General features: G+C 52.1%; 1 pseudogene; it reads right to left on the reverse strand.

The window, feature by feature from the left end:
- Positions 1-9855: 9855 nt before the first annotated feature.
- Positions 9856-11070, reverse strand: LOC132206704 (post-GPI attachment to proteins factor 4-like; annotated as a pseudogene).
- Positions 11071-14087: the final 3017 nt, after the last annotated feature.

Below are 14087 nucleotides of genomic sequence, written 5' to 3' on the forward strand. Positions count from 1 at the left end.
TATCTATCGTAATTGTCCCATGCTAAGCGAGGCCTGTATACCTATAGAAATTGCCCCATGCCGAGTGAGGCATATATACCTAGAGTAATTGCCCCATGCTGAGTGAGGCCGATATACCTATAGTAATTGCCCCATACTGAGTGAGGCCTATATACCTGTATTAATTGCCCCATGCTGAGTGAGGCCTATATACCTATAGTAATTGCCCCATACTGAGTGAGGCCTATATACCTGTAGTAATTGCCCCATACTGAGTGAGGCCTATATACCTGTATTAATTGCCCCATGCTGAGTGAGGCCTACATACGTGTAGTAATTGCCCCATGCTGAGTGAGGCCTATATACCTATAGTAATTGCCCCATGCTGAGTGAGGCCTATATACCTATGGTAATTGCCACATGCTGAGAGAGGCCTATATACCTGTAGTAATTGCCCCATGCTGAGTGAGGCCTATATACCTGTTTTAATTGCCCAATGCTGAGTGAGGCCTATATACCTGTATTAATTGCCCCATGCTGAGTGAGGCCTATATACCTACAGTAATTGCCGCATGCTGAGTGAGGCCTATATACCTACAGTAATTGCCCCATGCTGAGTGAGGCCTATATACCTGTATTAATTGCCCCATGCTGAGTGAGGCCTATATACCTATAGTAATTGCCCCATGCTGAGTGAGGCCTATATACCTACAGTAATTGCCCCATGCTGAGTGAGGCCTATATACCTGTAGTAATTGCCCCATGCTGAGTGAGGCCGATATACCTACAGTAATTGCCCCATGCTGAGTGAGGCCTATATACCTATAGTAATTGCCCCATGCTGAGTGAGGCCTATATACCTACAGTAATTGCCCCATGCTGAGAGAGGCCTATATACCTACCGTAATTGCCCCATGCTGAGTGAGGCCTATATACCTACAGTAATTGCCCCATACTGAGAGAGGCCTATATACCTGTAGTAATTGCCCCATGCTGAGAGAGGCCTATATACCTACAGTAATTGCCCCATGCTGAGTGAGGCCTATATACCTACAGTAATTGCCCCATGCTGAGTGAGGCCTATATACCTACAGTAATTGCCCCATGCTGAGAGAGGCCTATATACCTGTAGTAATTGCCCCATGCTGAGTGAGGCCTATATACCTGTAGTAATTGCCCCATGCTGAGAGAGGCCTACATACCTACAGTAATTGCCCCATGCTGAGTGAGGCCTATATACCTGTAGTCATTGCCCCATGCTGAGGGAGGCCTATATACCTCTAGTAATTGCCCCATGCTGAGTGAGGCCTATATACCTACAGTAATTGCCCCATGCTGAGAGAGGCCTGTATACCTATAGTAATTGCCCCATGCTGAGTGAGGCCTATATACCTGTAGTAATTGCCCCATGCTGAGCGAGGCCTGTATACCTATAGCAATTGCCCCATGCTGAGTGAGGCCTATATACCTACAGTAATTGCCCCATGCTGAGTGAGGCCTACATACCTGTAGTAATTGCCCCATGCTGAGTGAGGCCTACATACCTATCGTAGTTGCCTCATGCTGAGTGAGGCCTATATACCTGTAGTAATTGCCCCATGCTGAGAGAGGCCTATATACCTCTGTTAATTGCCCCATGCTGAGAGAGGCCTATATACCTGTGTTGATTGCCCCATGCTGAGTGAGGCCTATATACCTCTATTTATTGCCCCATGCTGAGAGGGGCCTACATACCTGTATTAATTGCCCCATGTTGAGAGAGGCCTATATACCTCTAGTAATTGCCCCATGCTGAGAGAGGCCTATATACCTCTATTAATTGCCCCATGCTGAGAGAGGCCTGTATAATCTAAATATTCATAGCAACTGCCCCATACCGAGGGAGGACTATATAACCTAAGTACTCATAGCAACTTCCTCGTGTTGACTGCAGCCCATATAACCTTAATCCTCATGCTGAGGGAGACCTATAAATCCTCGTTTCAGGCCAAAACGTTGACTTTCCTGCTCCTCTGATGCTGTCTGACCTGCTGTGCTTTTCCAGCCTCACACCTCCCAGCATCTGTGCTCCTTATTGCCTCCGGAGCCTATGTATCCTCTTCGGGAGACTTAAACCAAAGACTAACGACCTCCAGGAGTCGCAATTTCTCCGCATCTCGGTCTTAAACGTCCCCATCTCACTGCCCCCCCCACCTCACACAAGATTGTCATTCCCCTGCGAGCGAAAGCATCTATTCAGCGTCCACATTGTCCTTCTCACTCAGAACCTCATATATTCAAATAAGATCCTCTTCCCAAACTGAATTTAAGCCGAGTCTTTCCTTAAACAACAGCGGCTTTCTCCTCGGGATCAGCCAAATGCATCTTCCCTGACACCAATTCCACTGCAAGAATATATCTCTCCTCACATAAAGAGACCTAACCATACACACACTTCCCTCACCCCAAACCCCACCCATCCTACCACAGTGTTTACCCTTATATGGTGCTAACATTCCAGCCCCTAATGAAGGCGTTCCAAAAGCTGAGAACCAGTGCACTGGCTGGATGTGCAGGGATTGAAGGGGAATTGAAAGAGCACATTTGTATGGAAAAAAAAATCACTCGTTGCCTAGTTTAGATGAGATTAGATTAGACTCCCTACAGTGTGGACACAGGCCCTTCGGCCCAACAAGTCCACACCGCCCCTTTGAGCATCCCACCCAGACCCCGTCCCCCTATAACCCACACACCCCTGAACACTACGGGAAATATAGCCTGGCTGATCCACCTAGCCTGCACATCTTCGGGCTGTGGGAGGAAGCCGGAGCACCCGGAGGAAACCCACACAGACAGTCGTCCGATGATGGAATCAAACCCGGGCCCCTGGCGCTGTGAGGTTGCAGTGCTCACCACTGAGACGCCGTGCCTCCCGAGCAATCCCCTACTGTGTGCCATTCTGGTCGCCAGATTATCAGGAGGTCATGATTTCACCAGAGACGGTACAGAGTGGATTCGCCAGCATGCTGCTTGGGATGAAACATCTTAGTTAGGATGGGTCAAGTAGGATGCAGCTGTTTTTCTTGCAGCAGACACGGCTAATTGGGGAGGAACTGATTGAAGTACGCAAAGTCACGACAGGTACAGAGTAGATTGTGAGAATTTCTTGCCCACGACAGACATACCTAAGACCAAGATAACAAAGTGTGGAGCCGGATGAACACAACAGGCCAAGCTGCATCTCAGGAGCACAACAGCTGACGTATCAGGCCTAGACACTTCAAACAGCATATGTTTAAGGTGAGGAGCCAGCAGTTCAGAGGAGACATCCAGACTCCCAAACAGGCCTTCCTACAGCACTTTGCCTGCACTGCCCTCAATCTAGCCTACTGCATTTGCTGCTCACTGTGTGGTCTCCTCCACACTGCGGAGATAGAGTACACCCTGGGCAATCACTCTGCAAAACACTGGTACTATGTCCGGTCCGCTAAAAAGACCCTGAGCTTCCAATTGCCTGCCACTTGAAAACACCGCTCTCTTCTCCGGTCAACATCTGTGTCTCTGGCTTGCGGCTGTGTTCCAGCCAAGCTCAGCGCACACTGGAAGAGCGGCATGTCACTTCCCAATTGGACACTCTGCAGCTTTCTGCATTCGGTGCTGAGTTCAATGAGTTTTAAGGCCTAAGCGCCTTCGTCTAATCCCCACACACGAGGCCCTGTCATCACAAGAACTGTGACCAGAAACAACCCATTATAAGTCACTAATGGTCCCCATTAGCAGCTCCTCACGTTCCCAGGCTGACCTTTACCCATTCCTTCATCTGCCCAACTCTCTCTCTCTCTCCATCTGGGCTCTATCTCCGCCTATCATTTAGTTTATTGGTTTCTCCAACCTTTCTCCAGCACAACCTTTGTCCCAGCTACAATCAGCTCTGAAGAAGGGTCTCTGGGCCCGAGGGTTTTAACTCTGCTTTCCCTCCCCAGATGCTGCCAGACCTGCAGAGTTTTTCCAGCAATTTCTGTTCTCGTTTCTGACTTGCAGCATCTGCAATTCGTTGGGGTTTTTTCCCTGTTTGGTTCCACATCTTTGGAGATACCGTTCATTCCCCCACACACCACCTTCTCCCGCATTTTGTTCTAGTCAGAGCCGTCTGGCTACAAGGCAGTCAGTCCCTTCAGCCAAGTACAAAGATTGCAAATTGTTGATGCCTGAGCCCTGACCCTCTATGCACTCTTCCATTTGTTACAAGTTTCAACCTCAAAAACTAACAAAAGAAAGCACCAACTATCCCAATCCTCAATTCCGTCTCTTCCTTTCGGTGGGTTAGTTAGTCTGAACTTCTCGGCTTGACACAGAGGGAGAGATCCCCACCCTCCGTATCAGAAATTGGTCACCATCTGAGAGAAGCAGTCTGTTGAACTCACTTCCTCAGCGGGCAGTCAATTTGAGGAGAGAACACAGGATTTTGTTTACTGTGAGGGTTACAGGCAGGAGAATGGAGTTAAGGCCCATATGAGATCAGCCACGATCAGATTGAGCAGCAGAGCAGGCTCAAAGGGCTGAATGGCCTCCTCTTGCTCCTACATGATAGTGTCAATAGAGTCGTGGAGTGGCAAAGCAGGAGCTTCACTACAAATAGTCTGCGCTGACCAGACATTCCAATCTGACCTATACCCCCCCAAGCCCTTCCTGTCTACCTACCATGTTATCTAAGACCCCAGCATCTGCAGTTCTTACTATCTCCGAGTATGCATCCATCCAGATGCCTTTTAAATATTCTAATTGTACCGGCCTCCACCGCTTCCTCTAGCAGCTCATTCCATACACGCACCATCCTCTGTGTGAAAAAGTTGCCCCCGAGGTCCTTTTCAAGTCTTTCCCCTCTCAGCTTAAACCGATGCCCCTCTAGTTTTGGACTACCCCACCCCAGGGAAAAAGGAACATTGACTATTCACCATATCAATAGCCCCCACGACGTTATAACCCTCTGTAAGGTCACCGCTCAGCCACCGACATTCCAGGGAAAAATGCCCCAGTCTATTCAGCCTCTCCACACCAACATTCCCAGAACAGCTTTCCTTGCGGAGGGCAAACAGAACTGTACACAGTATTCCAAAAGTGGCCTCACCAATGTCCTGTACAGCTGCAAAATAACCTCCCAACTCCTCAGCTCAATGTGTTATGACCAATGAAGGCAGGCATGTCAAACTCCTCTTCACCCCCATGTAGACTTGCAACTCCAATTTCATGGAACTATGAATCTGCACTCCAAGGTCTCTTTGTTCAGCAACACTTCCCAGGCCCTTACCGTTAAGCGTCTAAGTCCTGCCCGGATTTACCTTTCCAAAATGCAGCACCTCACATTTATCTAAATTAAACTCCATCTGCCACCCGTCTGATCAAGGTCGTGTTGAACTCTGAGGTAATCTTCTTCCCTGCCCACTGCACCTCCTATTTTTGATATCGTCTGCAAAGTTACTAACTGTACCTCTTCTATTCATCTCAAAATCGTTTATATAAATGATGAAAAGCAGTGGAACCAGCAATGATCTTTGCGGCACACTGCTGGTCGCAGACCTCCAGTCCAAAAAACTCCATCACCACCTTCTGAATTTTGTATCCAATCGGCGAGCTCCCCCGGATCCCCTGTATTCGAACCTTACTAACCAGTCTACAATGGGAACCTTGTCAAACACTTTGCTGAAATCCTTACAGACAATGTCTATCACTCTGCCTGCATCAATACTCTTTTCTGCCTCTTCAAAAAAAAACTCAGTCAAGTTCTTCTTTAAGATTTTTGAAGAGATTGAGACATCAGCGACTGGGCAGGAGGATGAGAGGCTCGTGATGGGGCCCAATCTAAGTGTCTTAAAAATTAAAAACAAATTCAACTCAAATACAAAAGGGATAGTAAGAACTGCTGATGCTGGAGGAACACAGCAGGGCAGGCAGCATCAGAGGAGCAGGAAAGCTGACATTTTCGGTGGGTACCCATTTTCTGAAGAAGGGTCCCAACCCAAAACATCAACATTTCCTGCTCCTCTGATGCTGTCTGACCTGCTGTGTCCCTCCAGCTCCACACTGCGTTATCTCAACTCAAAACACAACTTGTATCATTCTCTTTTTGTAAAAAAACACAAATCTGACTTTATGAGTTTCTTCAAGGAGATGAATCCAAAGCCAGTGCATGTGATGGAGAGGTGGGAAATTTGTGCTTTCATCAAATTCCCTCTCTGAGAAAAAAAATCCACTCCTCCTCCTCCTAAACAGAAACCAAAAGAACTGCAGATGCTGGAAATCAGGAACAAAAACAGAAGTTGCTGTAAAAGCCCAGAAGGTCTGGCACCATCTGTGAAGGAAAAAACAGAGTTAACGTTTTGGGTCCGGTGACCCTTCCTCAGAACATAGTTCTGGACCCTGACACCAGACCTGAAACGTAAACTGTTTTTTTCCTTCACAGATGCTGCCAGACCTGCTGAGCTTTTACAGCAATTTCTGTTTTTGCTCCTGATTTACAGCATCCGCAGTTCTTTCAGTTTTTATTTAGTATTTAACTCACTGCCGCATCTCTTCCTGGCATGCCCACCTCGAAGAAAGTTTGCTCCTCCCTCCAAGGGGATTTCTGTTCCAATCTCCCTTCTTGCCCAATGACGTTAATTTCACTCTCACTCCTGGTATTTGACCAGGTATTTCCTAAAACTCATTTCCACAGCCATATCACATTCCTCAGTGACTGCCTCTGGCTCAGGTTCACCCCACGTGGATTCCAACTGAAGTTTCATCCCTCATGTTTTGAATCCTCACAGGATCACATATCTCCACTTCTCACGGACAGCTGATCTCGCCACATCCTGAGATCCACCCTCAGTGCAACACTCTCACCCTCTCTCTCCCCAACAGCGTCGTAACACACTGGCTCAGGGCTGCACCACTCCGCAGTTCCACCTCATCCTTCCACTCATTCGTCATCCTAACAAGAAACTTCTTACTTTCCTTTCAGGCATCAAGGCCCACAAGATGCACCAACTCAAAAATACCCACGACCCTCTGGAACCTACCTCTGCTCCCCTTCCCTCTGACTCTGTCCCCTCCCCCCGACTCTATCTTCTCCCCCAAAGCCCCCACCTCCTGTCAGATATTCACCATCCCTCCTAACCTTCCACTCTCCGATGCTGAGCGCTCTGTACTCAGCAAAGGCCTCAGCTTTATCCCTCTGCATCCCCACCTTAATGAACTTTGGACACGACATGATGTCAAACTCTTCTTCCAACGTCTTTGCCTCCATGCTCATTTCTTTGGGCAAGAGTCCTCTTCCCATCTCACAGACCCCTATGCCCAGCTCCAACACTCTCCCTCCACCTGGACCCCTCCCTCTGGCCTTTTCCTGCGTTCGATCTTTTCATTGAGAACTGTCAACATGACATCAGTCACCTCCATTTCACTGCCCCTCTCAACAAGTCCAACCTATCTCCCTCTGAACTGACTGAACTCCGTGCACTCAGATCGAACCCTGACTTTGTCACCAAGCCTGCCGATAAGGGTGGTGCTGTGGTAGTCTGGCGTACTGACCTCTACCTTGCACAGGCTGAGCGTCAGCTCTCAGATACCTCCTCCTACCTTCCCCTGGACCATGACCCCACCATGGCACATCAGGCCATTGTATCTATTACGGTTATGGATCTCATTTCATCCCGTGATCTCCCCCCATCCGCTTCCAAGCTAATAGCCCAACCCCGCACCGCTCGTTTCGACCTCCTGCCAAAAATCCACAAACAGGACTGTCCAGGTGGACCCATTGTTTCAGCCTGCTCCTGCCCCACCGAACTCATCTCTTCCTACCTTCACTCAATCTTCTCTGCACCCCCACCCCACCCCAGTCCAATCCCTACCCACATACATCCAAGATTCATCCGACGCCTTACACCGGTTTCAAAGCTTCTAGTTTACCGGCTCCAGCCACCTCCTCTTTACCATGGACATGCAATCCCTTTACACATCCATTCCCCACCAGGAGGGTCTTAGGGCTCTCCGCTTCTTCCTGGAGCAAAGACCTGAACCATCCACATACATCACCACCCTCCTCTGCTTGGCCGAGCTTCTCATCACCCTCAACAACTTCTCTTTCAACTCCTCTCATTTTCTTCAGCTAAGAGGGGTTGCCACTGGTACCCGTACGGGCTCTAGTTCTGCCTGTCTCTTCGTGGGATACATGGAGCATCCCCTGTTCCAGTCCTATCCCGGCCCCCACCCACAACTCCTTCTCCGAGTCAATGATATCGTCGGTGCTGCTTCCCTCTCTCGCCCGGAGTTGGAAAACTTCATCAATTTCGCCTCCAATTTCCAGCCCGTCCTCACCTTCACCTGGTCTATCTCTAACTCTTCGCTTGACATCTCTGTTTCCATTTCTGGGGATAGTGCGGCCACTAATATCCACTACAAACCCACCGGCTCCCACAGATAAAACAAAAGCTTCTGGGGACCGGTCACCGGGCCCAAAAAGTTAACTCTGTTTTGTTCCTCCACAGATGCTGCCAGACCTGCTGAGTTTTTCCAGCAGCTTTGGTTTTTGTTGCACTCCTCCTCCTGAACTGCAGAGGTCACTGTGGCCCCCATGCGCTCTGTTCGTGTCTACACATCCCGGGGCGCCTCTTGTCTTTGGCTGCCTGCTCTTTGTTGTGTCTGGTTGCTCCTCCAGATCATCTTCCGGTCCTCCAACGGGCTCTGGTCTTCCTGTACCAAAGAGGTGAAGGACAAGAGGCGACCCAGTCCTTTCACAATCTCTCCTTTTATTATCCAAGGCTTTTTGCAAATCTTTTAAATAATTAAGGCAAATATAACTAAATGCTCCAGACACTGGAAACACTGCACACAGTTTGCACACTTAAAAACATAACTGGAGGACAAAAATTAAAATCCCAGCCACTGCTCAGCTCCAAAGGGGAGTCTGCACAATTCTCCAAATTCAAACTGAGCAGAATGTCTGGCTTCTTGCAAAATTGAAATCACGATTCATACAAGATTTAAACTTCCAAATCTCTCAAAGCTCCACACAAAACCCTGCATTTAACTGCAAATCACTGCACCGTGTTTAAAGGTGGAAGTCAATCTCAGATTTTTCCATTTGTGAAGCATATTCTGAGGCAGTTTTTGTCCTGATTATTTCTGTCAACACAGAGTAAAGCTCCCTCTACACTGTCTCCCCCATCAAACCCTCCCACGGACAGGGACAGCACAGGGTTAGATACAGAGTAAAGCTCCCTCTACACTGTCCCCACCCGCCCCATCAAACCCTCCCACGGACAGGGACAGCACAGGGTTAGATACAGAGTAAAGCTCCCTCTACACTGTCCCCACCCGCCCCATCAAACCCTCCCACGGACAGGGACAGCACAGGGTTAGATACAGAGTAAAGCTCCCTCTACACTGTCCCCACCCGCCCCATCAAACCCTCCCACGGACAGGGACAGCACAGGGTTAGATACAGAGTAAAGCTGCCTCTACAATGTCCCCTATCAAAGACTCAGTACAGGGTTAGATACAGAGTAAAGCTTTCTCTACATTGACCCCCATCAAACACTCTCAGGACAGGGACAGCACGAGGTTGGATACAGAGTAAAGCTTCCACTACACTGTCCCCTACCCACATCAAACACTCCCAAGCCAGGGACAGCACAGGGTTAGATACAGAGTAAGGCTCCCTCTACACTGCCTCCCATCAAACCCTCCCAGGGACAGGGTCTGCTTGGGGGTTAAATAGTGGATAGTCCCCGAACTATTTTCTTTCTCCCAGCTCCCCCTTTGACAGAACCCCAGGGGTGAAAAATGGTGGGGGTGGGGGGGTCTGAACTGTGGCGTCAGTGGGTGGGGGCAGGGGGAGGAAGACTGAGTGGGTGGTGGGAGGGGTGTCCCATTCAGAGGCTGGGTTGAGCGATGGGGCCTCGGAGGGTGGAGTAGAGCCCGATGTGGGTGACCAGGTTGGGCTCCAGGGCATAGGCAGTCTCGCCGTGTTCCCGCAGCAGGGCGTAGAGCGCCGTGTCCTTGGCGTAGCCTGCCCTGCACCGAACGCTGCCGAGGTACGCCAGCACCCGGCGGGCAGCCGGCGCCGAGAAGAGCGTGGCGGGAGTGCAGCACTCGGTGGCGGGCATCAGGGAGTAGAGCTGAGGGCTGAGGCGGCGCCACTCCAGCAGGTAGTGGCGCCCGGCCAGCTCGACCACCAGCATGGTGTAGAGGGCCAGAACGGCCCAGCTCAGCATCACCGAGGCCCTTCGGCAGAGCTTCCGGCAGACGATGCTGAGCGAGGTGCCGCCCAGGGCGCCCAGGCCCAGCCACTCCAGGACGCGCATTGGCTCGGGGTTGAGGTACCCCTGCAGCCTCTCGGGGTGGTAGAGCTTGACGTAGAGGGCTCCCCGGGCGGCAGGGGTGGTCAGCCTCCTCTCCAGGAGGTCCCGCAGGACCAGGAAGAAGTCCTCCGTTGGCACAGCGTCGTCCTCCAGCAGAACCACGTGCCGGGGGCCGTAGGCAGTAGGCATAGTCCTGCTTCTCCTTCTCGAAGCGGTTGTCGTCGCCCCCTGATGGCCTGCCGCGGCCTCGGCCGAACCGCTGTACGGTGAGGATGAGGCGGGAGGCCTCCGGCGCCTCCCAGTGGCCATCAGGCTCAGGGTCCACGTTGCAGGCGAAGAGCCGGTAGCCCCGGCAACCGCGGCACGAAGCCAGCAGCCGGTGCAGGGCCGACACCACCTGCAGGTAGTAGCGGTAGGCGGCGGCCTGTTTCCGGGACACCGTCAGCACCGCAACGACCGCGACGGGGGCCCCGCGGGCCGGGTGGCCCGGGTCCGCCTCCCGCACGTAGCGCTCCGCCTCCTCGCCCCTCGCCCGGCTGTGCTCCAGCGCCTCCTCCGTCAGGCGCCGGAGGTGGGCAGCGCGGGTGAAATACCGGGACTGCCGCAGTCCCTGGCACAGCAGGGGCAGCACGACGCCGAAGGTGAGGAGGTAGAGCAGCACGGCATGAACCCACGGCCTCTTCAAACAGGGCAGGACGCGCCCGCGGAAGCCCCCAGCCCCGACTCCGCTCGCCTCGGCGTGCCACGTTGTCTGCACCCAGCGACTCAACATCGGCCCAACCACCGCCCCCACAGCCCACCCACCCAGGACGAATGAAACCACCCCCCCCCCCCCCACACACACACAGACACACACACACACAGACACACACACACACACACACACACACAGAGACAGACACACACACAGACACACACACACACAGACACACACACACACACACACACACAGAGACAGACACACACACAGACACACACACACACAGACACACACACACACACACAGACACACACACAGACACACACACACACACACAGACACACACACACACACACACACAGACACACACACACACAGACACACACACACACACACACAGACACACACACAGACACACACACACACACACACACACAGAGACACACACACACACACACAGACACACACACACACAGACACACACACACACATACACACACACACACACACACACAGACACACACACAGACACAGACACAGACAGACAGACAGACACACACAGACACACACACACAGTCACACAGACACAGACACACACACATAGAAACACACACACACACACACAGACACACACACGCACACACACAGACACACACACACAGACACACACACACACACACACACACAGACACACACACACACACACAGACACACACAGACACACACACACACAGACACACACACACACACACACTTAAAAAGAACCCCACAGTGGGTTTAGGTGGTGGGTGTGAGAGGGCAGTGAGTGGAGAAGGGACGGGAAGGATTGGCGGGGTGTCTCTCAGGGCTCCATGATCAGCGGATTACATCAAGTAGGCAAGTGGTCCCCTCTACCAGGGGCCGCCCGGTTTCGGAGTCCTTCCACGAAGCCTCTCGGGGCCCAGGGATATGTCCCGACTGCCTGCGGAAGGAAAGAGAAGATTCCGGAATGATAACCCATTTGGGCATGACCCTCCCGCTCAATGAACCCACCGCACTGGCGCTGCCCGACTGCTACATTCTGTTGGGCATCAGGATGGACCATCCGACCCTCGGTTCACCAAAACGGGGCCGAGTGCAACACCGGTCACTTCGGTAAACACTCGGAGGGGACGACAGCACAGGCCACTCTCCCCGGCAACACCGACTCCCTCCCAGCTCCATTCAATATCCTACCCAGTCTACTCCCACTCTCTCCCCGTCTCCCTCCCCGCTCCCTTCAATATCCTACCCGGGCTACTCCCACTCTCCCCACGTCTCCCTCCCCGCTCCCTTCAATATCCTACCCGGTCTACTCCCACTCTCCCACCCGTCTCCCTCCCCGCTCCCTTCAATATCCTACCCGGGCTACTCCCACTTTCCCCACGTCTCCCTCCCCACTCCCTTCAATATCCTACCCGGTCTACTCCCACTCTCCCACCCGTCTCCCTCCCCGCTCCCTTCAATATCCTACTCGGTCTACTCCCACTCTCCCCCGGTCTCCCTCCCAGCTCCATTCAATATCCTACCTGGTCTACTCCCACTCTCCCCCCGTCTCCCTCCACGCTCCCTTCAATATCCTACCCGGTCTACTCCCACTCTCCCACTTCGTCACTCCCCGCTCCCATCAATAGCCCACCTGGTCTAACCCCACTCTCCCCCTCACTCACCACTCCCTTTTAATGTCCCACCCAGTCTAATTTCACTCTCCCCCTCACTCCCCGCTCCCATTTTTGTCTCACCCAGTCTCATCGCACACTCACCCCTCAGTCCCCGCTCCCTGTAATATCCCACCCAGTCCAATCCCACCCTTCGCCCTCACTCCCCGTTCCCATTAAATTCACACCCAATCGAATCCCACTCACCCCAACTATCCAGACGCTTCAATATCCCACTCAGTCTGATCCAACTCTCCCAACCCTCACTCCCTGCTCCCATCAATATCCCACCCAGTCGAATTCCACTCTCTTCCTCACTCCCCGCTCCATTTTATGTCCAAGCCAGTCTAAACCCACTCCAACCTCACTTCAGTTCTATTTCCTAACCCACCCAGTCCAATCCTACTCTCCCCCTCACTCCCTGCTCCCTTTAATATCCCACCCAGTCTAATCCCACTCTCCCCCTCACTCGCTGCTCCCTTTAATATCCCACCCAGTCTAATCCCACTCTCCCCCTCACTCCCCGCTTCATTTATATCACACCCAGTCTAATCCCACTCTCCCCCTCACTCCCTGCTCCCTTTAATATACCACCCAGTCTAATCCCACTCTCACCCTCACTCCCCGCTTCATTTATATCACACCCAGTCTAATCCCACTCTCCCCCTCACTCCCTGATCCCTTTAATATCCCACCCAGTCTAATCCCACTGTCCCCCTCACTGACCACTCCCATCAATATCCAACCTAGTCTAATCCAAGTCTTCGCCCACACACCCCACTCCCTTTAATATCCCTCCCAGACTAATCCCACTCTCCCCCTCACTCCCCGCTCCCTTTAATATCCCACCCAGTCTATATCCCACTCTCCCCCTCACTCCCCACTCCCATCAATATCCAACCTAGTCTAATCCAAGTCTTCGCCCTTACACCCCGCTCCCTTTAATATCCCTCCCAGTCTAATCCCACTCTCCCCCTCACTCCCCGCTCCCTTTAATATCCCACCCACTCTAATCCCACTCACTCCCAGCTCACTTCAATATCCCACCCAGTCTATTTCCACTCACCCCCCACTCCCCGCTCCCTTTAATATCCCATGCAGTCTAATCACACTCTACCCCTCACTCCCCGCTCTCCGTAATATCCCACCCAGTCGAATGCCACTCTCCCCCGTCATTCCCTGCTTCCATCAATATCCCACCCAGTTGAATTCCACTCTCTTCCTCACTCCCCGCTCCCTTTTAGGTCCCACACAGTCTAAACCCACTCCACCCTCACTCTGGTTCTCTTCCCGATCCCATCCAGTCCAATCACACGCTCCCCCTTGCCCCCCGCTACCTTTAATACCCCAGCCAGTCTAATCCCACTCTCCCACTCACTCCCCGTTCCCATCAATTTCCAACCTAGTCAAATC

The sequence above is a fragment of the Stegostoma tigrinum genome, chromosome 41 (assembly GCF_030684315.1).
Source record: "Stegostoma tigrinum isolate sSteTig4 chromosome 41, sSteTig4.hap1, whole genome shotgun sequence".
NCBI lineage: Eukaryota > Metazoa > Chordata > Chondrichthyes > Orectolobiformes > Stegostomatidae > Stegostoma > Stegostoma tigrinum.